The 16,229-nt window shown below is 37.6% G+C and overlaps 1 protein-coding gene across 3 annotated transcripts in view; it reads right to left on the reverse strand.

The window, feature by feature from the left end:
- Positions 1-16,229, reverse strand: part of dclk1a (doublecortin-like kinase 1a) — a 401,030-nt gene that overhangs the window by 115,613 nt on the left and 269,188 nt on the right. The gene's annotated exons all lie outside the window — the stretch shown is intronic.

Here is a 16,229-nt window from a genome sequence, read left to right on the forward strand (position 1 = left end):
AGACTAAATGCCATTATGCACTTTAAATTGTCAAATAAAATATGCAAACAGCCATGACAAAAAAAATTGTAGATCCATACAACTGTATTTCTCCTATTGTATTTAAAGCACTGTAAACATTGTAAAAAGTACTTTTTAAACTATTGGTTTTGCAAAGTTGTGCTGGCTTGATCTCTGTTGGTTGTTAAAAATGTAATTTTACTACATTATATTTTGTCTTCATATTTTCATTGTTGGGGGATTGTTAGGTTACTTGGCCCTGTATGTGTTTGGGGGGTCTGTGATGGACTGATATCCCTTCTAGGCCTGGTTCTTGCTTTGCATCCAATGTTGCCAGACAGGCTCCAGCTTCCCACAGCAATAAATTACTGTACATGAAGCAGATTTGAGAATTCTATCTATCTATCTATCTATCTATCTATCTATCTATCATATAGTACATTTCTATCTATCTATCTATCTATCTATCACACACACTCTGTAAATAACAGTATCAACAAATATGGCAAGTCATTGATATTAACAACTGCTGTGCTGTTTTTTTTTCCTCAACCACATTGGGATTATACTTTCTTTGAGATCACAATGTCTCTTTGGAATACAGTATTGATCTTAGAGCAGTACTTCTTAACCTTTAAAACACTGGGGCCCAGTTTTACCTTTTTAATTTCCCTAATGACACACAGACAGCATTTAAAGAGCACTGAGGTTCCCCCTTTATGAATCGAGCACAATTAAAACAGCAGGGGGTTCCCTTGGTGAAATGAGCCCAGTTAGGAACAGGAAAAAATACCAAGCAGTGCTGTCCATCACTTTGGCAGACATGAGGTACGCCACATGTGACAATAAGTCTGAGATTAAAATCGTAGTGTAGTCAGTTTATCAGTGCGTAGCCTTTATTTTGCAAAGGCAAACAATGCATTCTATCTAGTAGATTAACACAACCTGTGGGGTCAGCAGGTTTGTGGTTTTGTCTTTATTTGAAACTTTGTGTTCTTCCTCTGTTCATTGCCTCCCTTATGTTTATTTTTGGAAAACATGCACAATCTTTGCATTTATTGGCCTCCTGTTGTAACTTCCAATTGCTATTTGGGGATTCTGCTAGAACTCCCTTTAAAGGCTGCTAGCATCCCTGCAATTCAGAGCCTTCCAGGCAGTGTCTACCTTTCAGTTTCTTTAGTGCCTGTTCTCATTAAAATAGTGAGAAGCAGCGTCATATTTAAATAAGAAATGCTTTTAAATGATAGCAAATGACCTCTGATTATGAAATTGGTCATAGAAACATAGCGGAAAAGTGATCCCCAGGGACCAAGAAAAAGAAGCAGCATTTCATTAATTTAAAGCACAAGCAATGCAATATATTTAACTTTCTTTGTCAGAATTATTACTCTATAATATATTAACATACAAATTAAAAAGGCATTATGTCCATTAATGTTAAAGAAAAAGAAATAACACGAGCCAATGACTTCATTAATTAATGCACTGAACTAATGCTAATCACCACAGCCTCCTTGCTGACCTGTTTTGACATGTTATCCTGTTGGCTGTTATCTTTAACACTTCAGTCAGTTTTTTTCTTTCCTTCCATTCAAAATGTCAGCACATTTTGTTTATTTAAATATCAGTTTATGCATTTTCATGATCAGGCCTCAAAAATTTTAAATAAAATTTTGCAATCTTCAACATTTCATCCACCAGTTTACATGCTACAATAAGGACTGAAGAAACTGGATCAAAGCTCTGAACGTGTGTGTGTGTGTCCATATGTGGCATGGGTGAATGTGTTAACACTGTTAATGGTTTGGACTGCATGTTGTAAGTGTTTGAACCCTCTGATTGACTGACACTCTTGTCCAGGACTGGTTTCTGTCTCGAGTTTCATGCTACCAAGTTTGGCTCAAGCTCCTAGTAATTCTCAATCTGAATTAGCAGGTCCGAAAATGTTGTTTTGGATGTATCATGTTTTAGTGTACTGTAACGGGGTAGGTACTGTATGTCCAGGGTTGTTTTCTGACTTCTGCCCAAAGTTACGGACAATAGCACTAAAGTTACTGGCAGGCACACTAGCAAGAATTCCATCCCAAAGGACTTTGAATTGGACTATTAGGAGAAGGTCATGTGCTATTTAAGTATAGCTCTGCTGCCTATCAGCTCCAGAGTCCTAAGCTTTTAATTATAGGCCTGGTTATTGTCTGTAAGAAGTCTGCATGTTATTGTCCTCCCACAAGCCAAAAACATGCATGTTAGATTATTTAACAGTTCATAATTGATCAAGTGTTGCTGACTAAGGGTGTTTAAGTCGGTATATCCTATGATACACTAGCATCCTATCTCGATGAAATACTTTTGAGAAAATCTTTTTCAACCTTAAAACCAATAAAATGAATATGAAAATAGAAGGTTGGATGGAATATGTACCTATGAAATCAAATTCTTGCATTCTTTTATATAATTTAACAACATAACATAAAGCAGTTTGACAAAAATAGTGGCCATTTTATCCACTATATGATTCAGTTGTCAGTTCGAAATTCCAAAGTGTTTTTGCATAAGGAAGTGCTTCCTGGATTCTGTGTTAAATGCATTTCCCCTTAATTACTCAGCATCCTCCATAGTGTGATTCACTAGACAATTCTGCTGGATCACATTTGTCAGTGTCTCTGACAGAGCTTTGAGAGAGCTGTACTAGGCCTGCAGGGTGACTTTTGCTGCTCATGGCTGAAGAGGTTTAATTCTGTGAGCCAGTTGGAGTGGGGCATACCCTTTAGTCCTGACATGCACTTGGTTGCTCTGCTTTGCACTGTGAAGGCCTGTGTGCCTGCAGCCTGTTTCCCAGGTCATTAATAGTCATGACCAAGAATAGACCGGTGCAAGGGAGTAAACAAGCATGAGTCAAAGTCATTTAAATCATTTAGAAAATAAAGTGCCTTCTCAAATGTGTAAACCAGGGGTTCCCAATGCGTCGATTGCGATCGACCGGTAGATCGCAAAGGTAGTGCAGGTAGATCGCGTTGCATTCAAAAAAAAATTTTTTAAACGTTAGTCTATCATATATCCTCCCTATGGCATTTGCCACTTGATTGACATATAGGGCGGCCTGTCTGAAATCTATTTTCTTCAAACACACTGGTCATCCCGCACACACGATCAAACGCGCGCGCTACTCCAAAACTCTGCCTATCTAAGTGATATAGTAAACCTTCCAATTTATATTGACTAAAGAAGGGATTTAAAAAAAAATTACTAGGGGAGGGTATGGGCTGGATGTGGAATTGGAAGAGGATTTTTTTCTCACAATGTCACAATCGAAGTTTGTCTGATGTGTCAATCTATCATTGCTATTCCAAAGAAGGAAAATGTGGAAAGGCACTTTCGAACTATTCATAAAAACTACGAAACTGACGTCCTTCTAAAAAATGATCTGAGAAAGAGAAAGGAGAGGGAACTAAAATCACAGTTAATCGGACAGCCGTCATTTTTCACTCGGCTGAATTCAAAAGCTCCTTGACTGCATTATTCGGCTCTACTTATTTATGCAAGTCAGCCTTTTCCCACATGGCAATTATTGAATCCAAATACTGTAGAGACCATAAATGTATTGAATTGTTATTGTGCCATAAAGGTTATTCAGTTATGCAAGGTACGACAACATATATTTTACGGATAAAGTATACTCAGTATATATATACTGGTCATTTTAAAAGTAGCTCACAAGCCAAAAAAGTGTGGGCACCCCTAGTGTAAACAGTTCAATAAATAAGCCAATGTGTGTGTTTGTATGTGTTTGTATGTATGTATGTTCCAGCATCACTTCCGAACGGCTGGAGCGATTTTCATGAAACTTGGTACACATGTTTCTCATTGGTTGACTAGAAATACTGTCGGGTGAAATCAACTCTAACCCACCCCCTTCTGAGTAGGGTTAGGGGGTGATCTTGCGGTCTTGTATGCATGTTATCATCCAGTTGACACTCGGAACGACCACCAGAGGGTGAACTGGAGTTGACAGCCAGCATTCTTTATGTTTGAGCTCCACCTCGCCCCTGTTGCTTTTGAAATTAAATAGAGTTGACCGGTTCTGCGCATCAACTGAACGATAACATACATACAAGACCGCAAGACAAGTACATTAGTGAGTCTTCATTGTTTGATAATTTATTTTTAAAGTTTTATTTGTTTTTATTTTTCTCAAACAATTAAAAAAAACAACTTTATTTTCCTCCCATGCAATGCTAGGTATTTCAGCTAGTAAATTAATAAATACGGTAATCCGTTAAATTATGCCAACAAACCAATAAAGTGTTTCAGGGTGTTTAAAATCCAGTAAGCCAATAAAAAGGTTGTAAGTGCAGAATCCTTTAAGTTAATCTTAACGGTATATTTACCTTAATTTTCCTGGTTTTGAACTTGAATATAATGTAGCTTAACCTAGATAATAATGGCAGATTCAGTTTAACCCTTTATAAGTTATAGAAAATGGAATGTTCGTAATGTTAGCTCTGTCAAAAGAATAGCTCATAGATTTAAATTAGGCAGCTAGAAAGAAACATGAACTGTTACAGGACATATAGTTTTCTGACCATTATGTACATTATGTACTTTATGTAGATGGATGTGGTGAATAAGATAACATATAGAAACCTTAAGAAACATAACCTAAATCCTTAATCCTCAAGCAGAATACTTTTGTGTGTATTATGAACTTATTTCTTTTTTTTGTGTAAACCATTTACTTTTAATAAAATCTTTAAAAAGAAATAGTTAGTGGAGTTTTTGATGCATGGTGAGTCATATTAGTGCTGGAATGCTTGTCTGGTAGCTGTTTAGATGTTTACTTCTCTGACCTGCCAAAATGTTGTTGACAGGGTGACTGCTATTGTCAAGCATGGCCTGTAACTGCCTCCCCATACACCTTTCCACCACCATTGCCACTGAGTTCACAGTCCTACTAAGCACCGAGCCGTCCTTCTTTACCAGCTTGTCCAGCATCTTTGTGCTCTAATCTGTCAAAATGCCTCCCCAACACATGGCAACAAAGAAGAGGACACTGAAACAACTGTTTGATAAAACATGAACATGATAGAAGATCATGTCCAGCCTGATGACTGTGTTTCTAGAGTTAGCGCTCAGACTGCATTGTTCACCTGCTTCTTCTGTAAAGACAGACATCGCGGCTTGCAAAAAAGTAAAAGCCGAGCATACAATACTTGTTGCATGAACTGAAGCTTCTAAAAAAGGTGAGCTTTAGAATGGGAGGAAGTGCTGCTAGGGGCTCAAAGAGAAATAGAGGAGATGCAGCAGAAAGCTAAGAGAGAACTAGAGGAACTCCAGTTGAAGGAGAAAAAAAGAACAAATAGCTATGGAGGACGAAACTGCAGAAATTAGAGAAAGACGAAAAGTGTACGAGAAATACAGTAGTAAGGGATCTCCAATACTTGCACCCATACTGCATGTGAAGGAAGCCACCCGTGAAGATGATGATGATGATGCTGACGACACACAGGCAAGACATGCAGTGCCACCCATTGACTCCCACAAGCAAACTAATAGGTGTGTGCAGTGTCAAAATGCACTTGAAGAACTGAGGCAGTTTAACGTTTTTAATCTACTGCGTATAGATGTGCCAGTATTCAACAGCGATCCTATGTCTTATACATCCTTCACTGTCAAATTTGACACATTTGTAGACAGCAACCTTATTACTGATGCAAAAAAGGTTGCAATAATAGAAGCAACTTTCTAGAGGGGTGCCACAGGAATTTGTCAAAGCCAATCAACACCTACCTATGTAGCTAGTAGGCGGAGAACTACTAAGATATTCCACACTTTTCCTCATTACAAATGCTCTGAGAGGTACACTGTATATGGATAAGTTTGATAGTAGCTCAAACCTGGCCACCGTCTTATCAAAGCTACCCTTTTTGGTAAGGGAAGACTGGAAAACAGTAGCCTTCCAACTGAAGAAAATAATAAAAGACTGGTGAAATGTTCTGACCTAATTGTCTTTTTGGAGCAACAGTTTAAGATAACTTTGCATCCTGTACATAGTAACATTCGGGTTGAAGAAGGAAAGTCTCCTATTAAATAGCCATAAAGTAAACAGTTTTACTACAAGCATTAGTACTGTAAATGAGTCTAAAGACATTATAGTACAAGACTCTGACAGCTGTTTGTGCATTTAAAAACCCAATGTACTTTGCAGTGACAAGCAGAATTCAGTAAAATTAAAGAATTAAAGAATTACCAAGCAAAGGTACAATTTAACTTTTTGAAATCTTATGCTTTCAATGTCTTAAACAGGAGCACCTTAGTAAAAAAGGAGAAAGTGATTTGCCAGAAATGTTCTTTGCTGAGCAGCAAAGGGCATAGAGTTAAATCCACTAAAGCTGTATCCACTAATGAAACTCAGAAGGGAATGTGTGCTCTAACTGGGGCCAGTGAAGAATATGCATTATATGTAGTCCCTGTTAAGATAAAATCCAAGAACAACGGAAAGTATGTAGAAACATATGCCTTTATAGATCCTGGTAGTACAGTAACAATTTGCATTAAAATGTTTCAGAAACAAACAACAACAATAACAACATTTATTTATATAGCACATTTTCATACAAAAAGTAGCTCAAAGTGCTTTACATAATAAAGAATAGAAAAATAAAAGACAAAATAAGTCAACATTAATTAACATAGAATAAGAGTAAGGTCCAATGGCCAGGGGGGACAGAAAAAACAAAAAAAAACTCCAGACGGCTGGAGAAAAAAATAAAATCTGTAGGGATTCCAGACCATGAGACCGCCCAGTCCCCTCTGACAGTTGAGACAGTTGAGTTCTTCTTCCATGAATGTTTAAGTGTTTCTCAAAGCTATGAGTAATTATGATGTTGATTCAAAAATGCTAACCAAATGTTTTATCTTATTAGATTTGCAAGTCTATAGTCTCAATGATAATACATACAGTACATTGGGTTGTCAAAGGTCTACACAAAAGTTTCTATTCCAAAACAGGAGGACATTGCAAAGTGGACATATCTTGAGGAGATACGTCTACCTTTTATTGACCCAGAAGTTGATCTATTAATAGGTATCAACAATCCAAAAATCTTTGAGTTGCAGCAAATCATACATAGCTAAGTAGAGGGTAGGTACTTGGATAGATACTTAGTGGGCCATACAAGAAACAGATGACCTCACAATACACAATAGTAAGCCACAAAGCTACACAGTTAATCGGGTATCAATAAAAGAAATAGAAGAAATGCTGCATCAGCACTACAACACGGACTTTCAACAGCACAGCTGTGATGAAAAAGAAGAAGTGTCGCAGGAAGACCTCAAAGTTCATGCACATAGTCTCAGAGTCTGCAAGACAGGTAGGTGGCCATTACTGCATAAATTTACCTGTAAAAGAAGAGGCACTTAAAATGCCAAACAAGTGTTGTATTGCAGAGCAGCACATTATTGGTCTCAAAAAGAAACTAATTAAATTTCCAGATTTCTATGATGGCTATAAAGCTTTCTTGAGAGACATAATCGAGAACGGTTACTCCACCAAGGTACCTAAAGAAGGCCTAAACTGGAATGATGACAAGGTCTGGTACATCCCTCATCATGGTTTGTATCATCTAAAAAAGAATAAAATCTGAGTGGTTTTTGATTGTACAGCCACTTAACAAGGGACTTCACTTAATGGACAATTACTCCAGCTCCAAACCTAACTAACATGCTCACTGGCATCTTTACAAGATGAAGGGAAGGGCTGCTGGCATGAATGGCAGACATTAAATTAATTTTCTACCAGAGTTTAAGTCCCAAATAAAGATGCTGATCTTCTTCACTTTTTTCCTTGAGCCTGAAGGGAGTTTAAACAAACATCTGGAAGAATTTAAAATGACAGTATATTCTTTTGATGCTATTTCTTCACCCCGTTGTGCTTTTTACGCTTTGCATAGAACAGCTGAGGACGCAAGAAAAGTGATTTCAGAAGAAGCAGTTAATACTGTACTTCACAACTTCTACACAGATTACTGCTTGAAGTCATTAGCAACAGAGGAAAAGGCAATGAAGCTGGCAAAGGATTTTCAAACTTTGTGCTTCAGGGGAGGTTTTCACCTGACCAAATGGGTGAGTAAGAGCAGAAGAGGCTTAATGTCTGTTCCTGAAGAAGACAGAGCTCTTGAGCAAAAGGACTTCGACTTCAGCCCAAATTTGCTTCCAATGGAGCTTGCCCTGGGTGCTCAGTGGGGCACAGAAACAGTTTCAAATTTGAGGTAATCGGTTCAGGATATGACCCTCTTGGAGTTTTCGTACCAGTTTTACTGCTTTCAAAGTTTATCTTTCAAGACCATGTACAAAGAAAAATAGGAATGGGACAGAGAAATGAAAATCAAGTATATCCATAAGTGGAAAAAATGGATGGAATAATTTGTACCTGCTGGCAAACTACAATGTAAGTAGATGTATGTCTGGAAATGTAAGAGGCAAATCCTTTAAGTTCATTTCAATGGTAAATTTACCTTCATTTGCCTAGTTTTGAACATGAATAAAATGTAGCTTAGCACAGATAATGGAAGATTCAGTTTATCCCCCTATAAGATATAGAAAATGGAATGTTCTCATGTTAGCTGTGTGTGACAATAGAATTGTCAGTAGATTGAAGCTAGAAAGAACTGTTAGACAGGCATTAAGGTTGTGTATTCTTCTGACCTTTACATTACTGTATGTACTTTATGTACACTGATGTGATGAATGAGATAATATATAGAAAACTTAAGAAATGTAACCTAGATACTTAATCCTCAAGCAGAATACCATGTGTGTGTTTTCAACCCCATTTATCTGTGTATTATCAACTTTTCTATGTTATTTTTGTGTGATGGAGTACTTGTCTGGTACCTGCCTTTGAACTACAGTACATTATTTGGAACTAAAATGATTAAAAGGAACTACCAATTAAAACAATCCACACTCCTTAACTTGTTTTACGATGCACACAGTTTCTAGTGCTGCTATGTCATTTTTATATTATGATGACCAGGTTTTACAAAGTGCTGTGCACTGGCACCAAAGCCTGCCAGATGACATGCCCAGTCTCCTTTATGAAATTATGCAATTGAAGTACAAACCTTGACATCTTTTAAAAAGTATCTGCATGAGACATTGGGACAATTTATGAGGTATTCAATCAAATAAATGTGATGGTCTCTTCTCATTTGTTAAATTACTAATTTTCTCTTATGTTACAGTACCAAAACATGTCAGAGTTTATTAAAAGTCGTTTATGAGCTGCGATGGGCTATCTCCCTTATCAGACCTGCTTTCTGCTGCATCCGTTGGTACTGGAATACTCTGAATCCCCTTTGACCTTGGATTAAGCAGGATTAAGAATGTTAAATTACAAAGTATGTACTGCACCCTGCCCGGGGTTTGTTTCCTGCCTTGTGCCCTATGTTGGCTGGGATTGGCTCCAGCAGACCCCCCGTGACCCTGTAGTTAGGATGGATGGAAGTTATGTACTAAATCCTATTGAATGATGTCTAGCAACATGCCTTATTATAAAAGGATGCTTAGTTTCAGACTATGGTGCTTTTGCTATAGTTGTCTTCACTCTCCTAAGGAGAGAAATTGGGTTCAAAAAAACGATGCATGCATGTTAGATAAAACAAAAACACCTCATTTGTTTGCTGTTCATATTACATCATAATTGACTGATGGATTTTATTTTCCATTTTTTTCTTCACATTAGGCATAGATATTCTATGAAGCCATTGATAACGCACATTTAAAGCATCTGTTACTGATTTTTTCCTTTATTTTATAATAGTGTGATTTGTAAAAAGCTTTTTATTGAATATAGCTTGTTGTTTCTTAAAGATTAAAATTACAATAAGCCAGTCATTCTTCTTGCCCAGAGGGGACTGGGCGGTATCATGGTCTGGAATCCCTACAGATTTTATTTTTTCTCCAGCCGTCTGGAGTTTTTTGTTTTTCTGTCCCCTGGCCATTGAACCTTACTCTTATTCGATGTTAATGTTGATTTATTTTTTATAATTATGTCTTTCATTTTTCTATTCTTTAATATGTAAAGCACTTTGAGCTACTGTTTGTATGAAAATGTGCTATATAAATAAATGTTGTTGTTGTTCTATAATTCAACTAATTGGACTGACTTTCTAACTTTCCCTTATTTCGTACTGTAGAAACTCTTCTTTGAATTAGGATATAGGTAGTATTTCCAACCTGTCTTTTCAAAGAGTGCACCTCTAGATAATATAAGGCAGTTTCATGAACGTGACCCTTCAAATCAATTTTCACACTCATCTTTTATCTGGTAAAAACATAGAGAAACCACAGTCAGTAATATACATTCACACATCTATTAGACTAATTAGATTATTCAATAATTTATTAATTCTGAACACTGACCTTAAGTGCCGGCCTCATTCGGTCATGTGTTTTGGGAATGTACCCTGCTCAGACATTAATGAATAAAACCTTTGCTTATTCATTCAGTTTTGAATTTAAATTAACCCCTTATTACTATAGCAGCTCCGATATGGGTGACAACCGAGAGGACATCACTGCTGAATAAACAATCTATTGAGGCAATTTACTCTACACTGCTTGCATGCCATCTTATCTAGCTTGGCTAGAAGAATCCTAAACAAATTTTTATTTTGATAAAACCGAATACATTTGAAGAACTTTTTGAAAACTACTATAAAATCTGGTAAGCATTTATTTATCAATTAATTGAGATTCTGTACCCTTTGCATAATTCTGTATTCATCATTACTTAATATTAAATCTTTTCCTTTCTCAGCTTTCTAGGTTGGAAGGGAAGTGGATATCTGATGACCTTTGAATAAGATATAATCTGCATGTCATACAGATTTGTAATTCACTCATTTTAATGAATTCTTAAAATGAAAAACATATATAAAGTTTCTAATTTATCTAAATAAATCAATAATTTGTTCCATGTTAAGACAAACCTTTGTTTGAGAATGTGATTCCTGAATTCAATCTTCTTGACACACCACACCCACACCTTCATGAGAAAGCTGCAGCATTTAAAATTGGTCGAACATTTGTATTACAGTTTGCTCTATTGCTATGCCTTGGCAAAAACTGCAATAATCTCTTCTAAAAAAGGACCAAAAAACTTTCTGAAAATGCACCTTACTCAAAATATTACCTCTAGCCAAGAAGAAAACAAAAGAGATATAAAGTGAAAACAGCTGCAACTCTTTACACCAGGTGCCTCTTATTATAGGGCAATTGTAGTTAGTAATTTCCTGTGTAACTATCATGTAACTGGGCATTATTAATGTGTATGTAATGCATAAATCTACTAAGTGCATGATGCAGGTATTTACATAATAGGTAATCAGATCAGGTCGGGGAGCATGCACTGGTACAGTGTGTTGCCGCACCCACCACACGACGAAACAGCTCAGGATCCTGGTTGGCAAACCCCAGGCAGACACGTAGTCCAGTCCCACCTTCCGCAGCCAGGTGCTATGTATGCAATCTCTTGGCCTGGTCCAGCCACTTGGGCCCTCAACAATGAGGATCCTGCGAGCCAGATCACCCTCTGGGAATTGCGCCATCACAATATAGGTAATGTGCCTCATTTGGGACTCCATGAGCAACCCAAAGACACAAAGTCAAATCAGCGGTACCCAGGGATTCTCTGAAGAGACACAGTGCCGAAGGGGCCCAGTCTTCATCTTAAGTCATTGGATAACATCCTTGTCTCACAACCATATAGCAAGACAGGAAGCACCAGGACACTACAGACTTGGACCTTTGTCCTTCTGCATTGAAATTGGGAGTGCCACACACCGCTTTCCAGCGATCTCATGACCCACCCATGCTCTTCCAATCCGTCTACGGACTTCATAGGAAGAGTAACCAGAGACATGAATGTCACTACCGAGGTAAGTAAACCTCTTGACAAGTTTGGCACTCTCTCCACAGACAGACACACTGCTGATGACTGTGCCTAAGAGGTCATTAAAGGCCTGGATCATGGTTTTTATCCAGGACACTCTCAAACCCAGACACCTTTCTTCACCAACAGATGCCCCACAGCCGCTGGACTCCACGACCTTGCCCAACATCCAGTCCGTACAAGCACTGAACTGATCTTTGGACTTCAGGCTTCAAACATTATATAGTTTATGCCTACATTTTGTCATTTACTGCTAAAGTATGAAAAATGTTTCTGTTTTAAAAATGTGTTTACACAGGTTATTGTAGAAACAGAACACGCATGAAATGCATGTGTTCCAAATAATGATCAATTAATTCCACTCTTAAACTCCAGCACTTCACTCCCAGATAATCAATCAAGGCATGAGCTGGGAGAACTTTGTGTACATTCTAAGGCAGTGGGGTGATGGAATAGTAGGCTGCTTGCTGCTTGTCTTTATCGGCACATTTACAGGACAAAAGATGCTGACGGAGAGGTGTGAACAGATTAAAGGTGGGCCGGATCTACGAGTTTTTTTGTAGGCTCTGGTAATTCTAGTGTTAAAGGCCTGGATCTTGGTTTTTATCCAGGACACTTGCAAGCCCAGACACTCAGACTCCTCGCACAGTCTCTCGAGAACCCCGATCAGAGCCTCCATTGAGTCTGCAAAGATCACAGCATTATCAGCAAAGTCAAGATCAGTGAATCTTTCTTCACTAACAGATGGCCCGTAGCCGCTGGACTCCATGACCTGGACAAGGTAATTAGTAATGAAGAATGACAAATATGTATTTATATACAGGACACTTTTACTTAAGCTACACTTTAGGTATATGGCATTAACTGTAATAGCAAATAAAGTAATATTATTAAAGTATACAAAGTAAATGAAAAGATTTTTTACTGTGTTTATTGTTGTTATTATTGACGTTTCAATGTGGTCCTTTGTTAGTGTTGTGCTGTGTTTTTTCTGTTAGGCTCCTTGCTGTATCCTCTTTCTGGTACACGTGTTTTTGATACTGAGGCTTTCTTCTTGAAATAATGATGCTTCTCAGACTGGGCTTGGATACTGACACATAGTTCGGCTTAGCAGAGGGGTCTCAGTTTTCATGTCCACATAGGACAGAGACTACCAACCTTCAGCTCAATAAAAAGCTTTTAAGATTTCAGAGAGAGCTAGAAGGTGTAAACTCTGCAGGTTAGATCAAGGTCACTTCCAATTACAGAACCAGTGTCTTTTCATAGGGGCATTATTTTCTCTATCAAAGTTGCCATTCACTGAATTATAGCTCTTTGTTCGGACATAGGTGTCCATTTCACAACTCCATGTCTCAGTGGGTCTACAGAGACGTCAGTTCAACTCTGATTTACACCTTTCTTGTAGATGTTGTTCTTCTTCAGATGAAGTACGAGGTTGACCAACAATGTTAGAGCTGCAGTTATTTTCTCATGAATGCAAGCTGGGGATGCAGATGAATTTCTATGGCCCTTTAAAATCTGCTCTCTTAACAGGCCTTAATTGACAAGTCATAGCCTAGCAAAATGAGAAATACCCACTTGGTCCTACAGCAGTACTCTACAATTTCACTGACAAAGTTAATTATGAAAAACAAATAGGAGAAAACTGTGATATGTTTTACATTTTATAGTCAGAAAGGATGCTCTTGGCACATGTCATTTGCAGAATAGCTCAGATAGTAGCATGTCTGGGTGCAAGTAAGCAGCATTTCAGTACAAGTTCAGGCGATTTTTTAAACAATTGTTTTTTTCTAAAAGTTCATATAATATTGAAATTTACCGCATTATTCCATGTCCACAATAACTCTTTCATTTCTTATACATTAAGATGTGCATTTACTTAATTGTCTGTCTAGAAGTATAACAACATCTTTTGATTTCATTTGAATTTTCCATTGCTGTTATCAGTATTCTCTGATCTGAACTAATCTCACCTAAGAAATCAGAATGGCATTTGTGTCTATGTATCCTGCATTATTCTTTAGTGGTTCACACCAGCACAATTATTCAGTTTAAAATGATCACTCCAGTTCATAAAGTATGTCATCTGCATTCTATCCATTTTAGCAGAAAAACAAAATGGTTTGCAGAATATAAACATTAACGATTTCTAGTATATATATAGATTTTTTTCCAAAGTAATTGGTATTGTAATTTTGTTAAAAGCACATTGATCTGCATTCTACATATGAATAAATAAAATAATAACTAATAATAAATTAAATAAATAATAGTTTAAGTAACCTACATTTTGCTGTAGGACCAGGGTGCACTCCACAGAATGAGTAGTAACAACAATGTTTGATGCAGGAAACAAGTGTCCAATGTACAGATACACACCATAATTGAGATACAAAAGAGATTCACCCTCAGCTAATTTTCAAAGCCCTATGGGACACACTGGTATTTCATACGCAGAGAAATTAATTCAAATCCTATGAACTGAGGAGATGTGTGTTAGCAACCAATTACAGAATTTTCTATTTCTACAGAAACAAAAGAACAATAAGACAAGGTTGAGTACTGTCACCCAATCTAATTTGTTTAGTGAATACTTGGCAATTGAAGCCTTACAAGGAATGCATGACCTGAAGATAGCAGGGATTATATATATATATATATATATATATATACATATATACATATATATATATATATATATATATATACAGTGGTGTGAAAAACTATTTGCCCACTTCCTGATTTCTTATTCTTTTGCATGTTTGTCACACAAAATGTTTCTGATCATCAAACACATTTAACCATTAGTCAAATATAACACAAGTAAACACAAAATGCAGTTTTAAATGATGGTTTTATTATTTAGGGAGAAAAAATCCAAACCTACATGGCCCTGTGTGAAAAAGTAATTGCCCCCTGAACCTAATAACTGGTTGGGCCACCCTTAGCAGCAATTAACTGCAATCAAGCGTTTGTGATAACTTGCAATGAGTCTTTTACAGTGCTCTGGAGGAATTTTGGCCCACTCATCTTTGCAGAATTGTTGTAATTCAGCTTTATTTGAGGGTTTTCTAGCATGAACCGCCTTTTTAAGGTCATGCCATAGCATCTCAATTGGATTCAGGTCAGGACTTTGACTAGGCCACTCCAAAGTCTTCATTTTGTTTTTCTTCAGCCATTCAGAGGTGGATTTGCTGGTGTGTTTTGGGTCATTGTCCTGTTGCAGCACCCAAGATCGCTTCAGCTTGAGTTGACGAACAGATGGCGGACATTCTCCTTCAGGATTTTTTGGTAGACAGTAGAATTTATGGTTCCATCTATCACAGCAAGCCTTCCAGGTCCTGAAGCAGCAAAACAACCCCAGACCATCACACTACCACCACCATATTTTACTGTTGGTATGATGTTCTTTTTCTGAAATGCTGTGTTCCTTTTACGCCAGATGTAACGGGACATTTGCCTTCCAAAAGTTCAACTTTTGTCTCATCAGTCCACAAGGTATTTTCCCAAAAGTCTTGGTAATCATTGAGATGTTTCTTAGCAAAATTGAGACGAGCCCTAATGTTCTTTTGCTTAACAGTGGTTTGCGCCTTGGAAATCTGCCATGCAGGCCGTTTTTGCCCAGTCTCTTTCTTATGGTGGAGTCATGAACACTGACCCTAATTGAGGCAAGTGAGGCCTGCAGTTCTTTAGACGTTGTCCTGGGGTCTTTTGTGACCTCTCGGATGAGTCGTCTCTGCGCTCTTGGGGTAATTTTGGTCGGCCGGCCACTCCTGGGAAGGTTCACCACTGTTCCATGTTTTTGCCATTTGTGAATAATGGCTCTCACTGTGGTTCGCTGGAGTCCCAAAGCTTTAGAAATGGCTTTATAACCTTTACCAGACTGATAGATCTCAATTACTTCTGTTCTCATTTGTTCCTGAATTTCTTTGGATCTTGGCATGATGTCTAGCTTTTGAGGTGCTTTTGGTCTACTTCTCTGTGTCAGGCAGCTCCTATTTAAGTGATTTCTTGATTGAAACAGGTGTGGCAGTAATCAGGCCTGGGGGTGGCTACGCAAATTGAACTCAGGCGTGATACACCACAGTTAGGTTATTTTTGAACAAGGGGGCAATTACTTTTTCACACAGGGCCATGTAGGTTTGGATTTTTTCTCCCTAAATAATAAAAACCATCATTTAAAAACTGCAATTTGTGTTTACTTGTGTTATATTTGACTAATGGTTAAATGTGTTTGATGATCAGAAACATTTTGTGTGACAAACATGCAAAA

Source organism: Polypterus senegalus, chromosome 2, assembly GCF_016835505.1.
Source record: "Polypterus senegalus isolate Bchr_013 chromosome 2, ASM1683550v1, whole genome shotgun sequence".
Lineage (NCBI taxonomy): Eukaryota > Metazoa > Chordata > Cladistia > Polypteriformes > Polypteridae > Polypterus > Polypterus senegalus.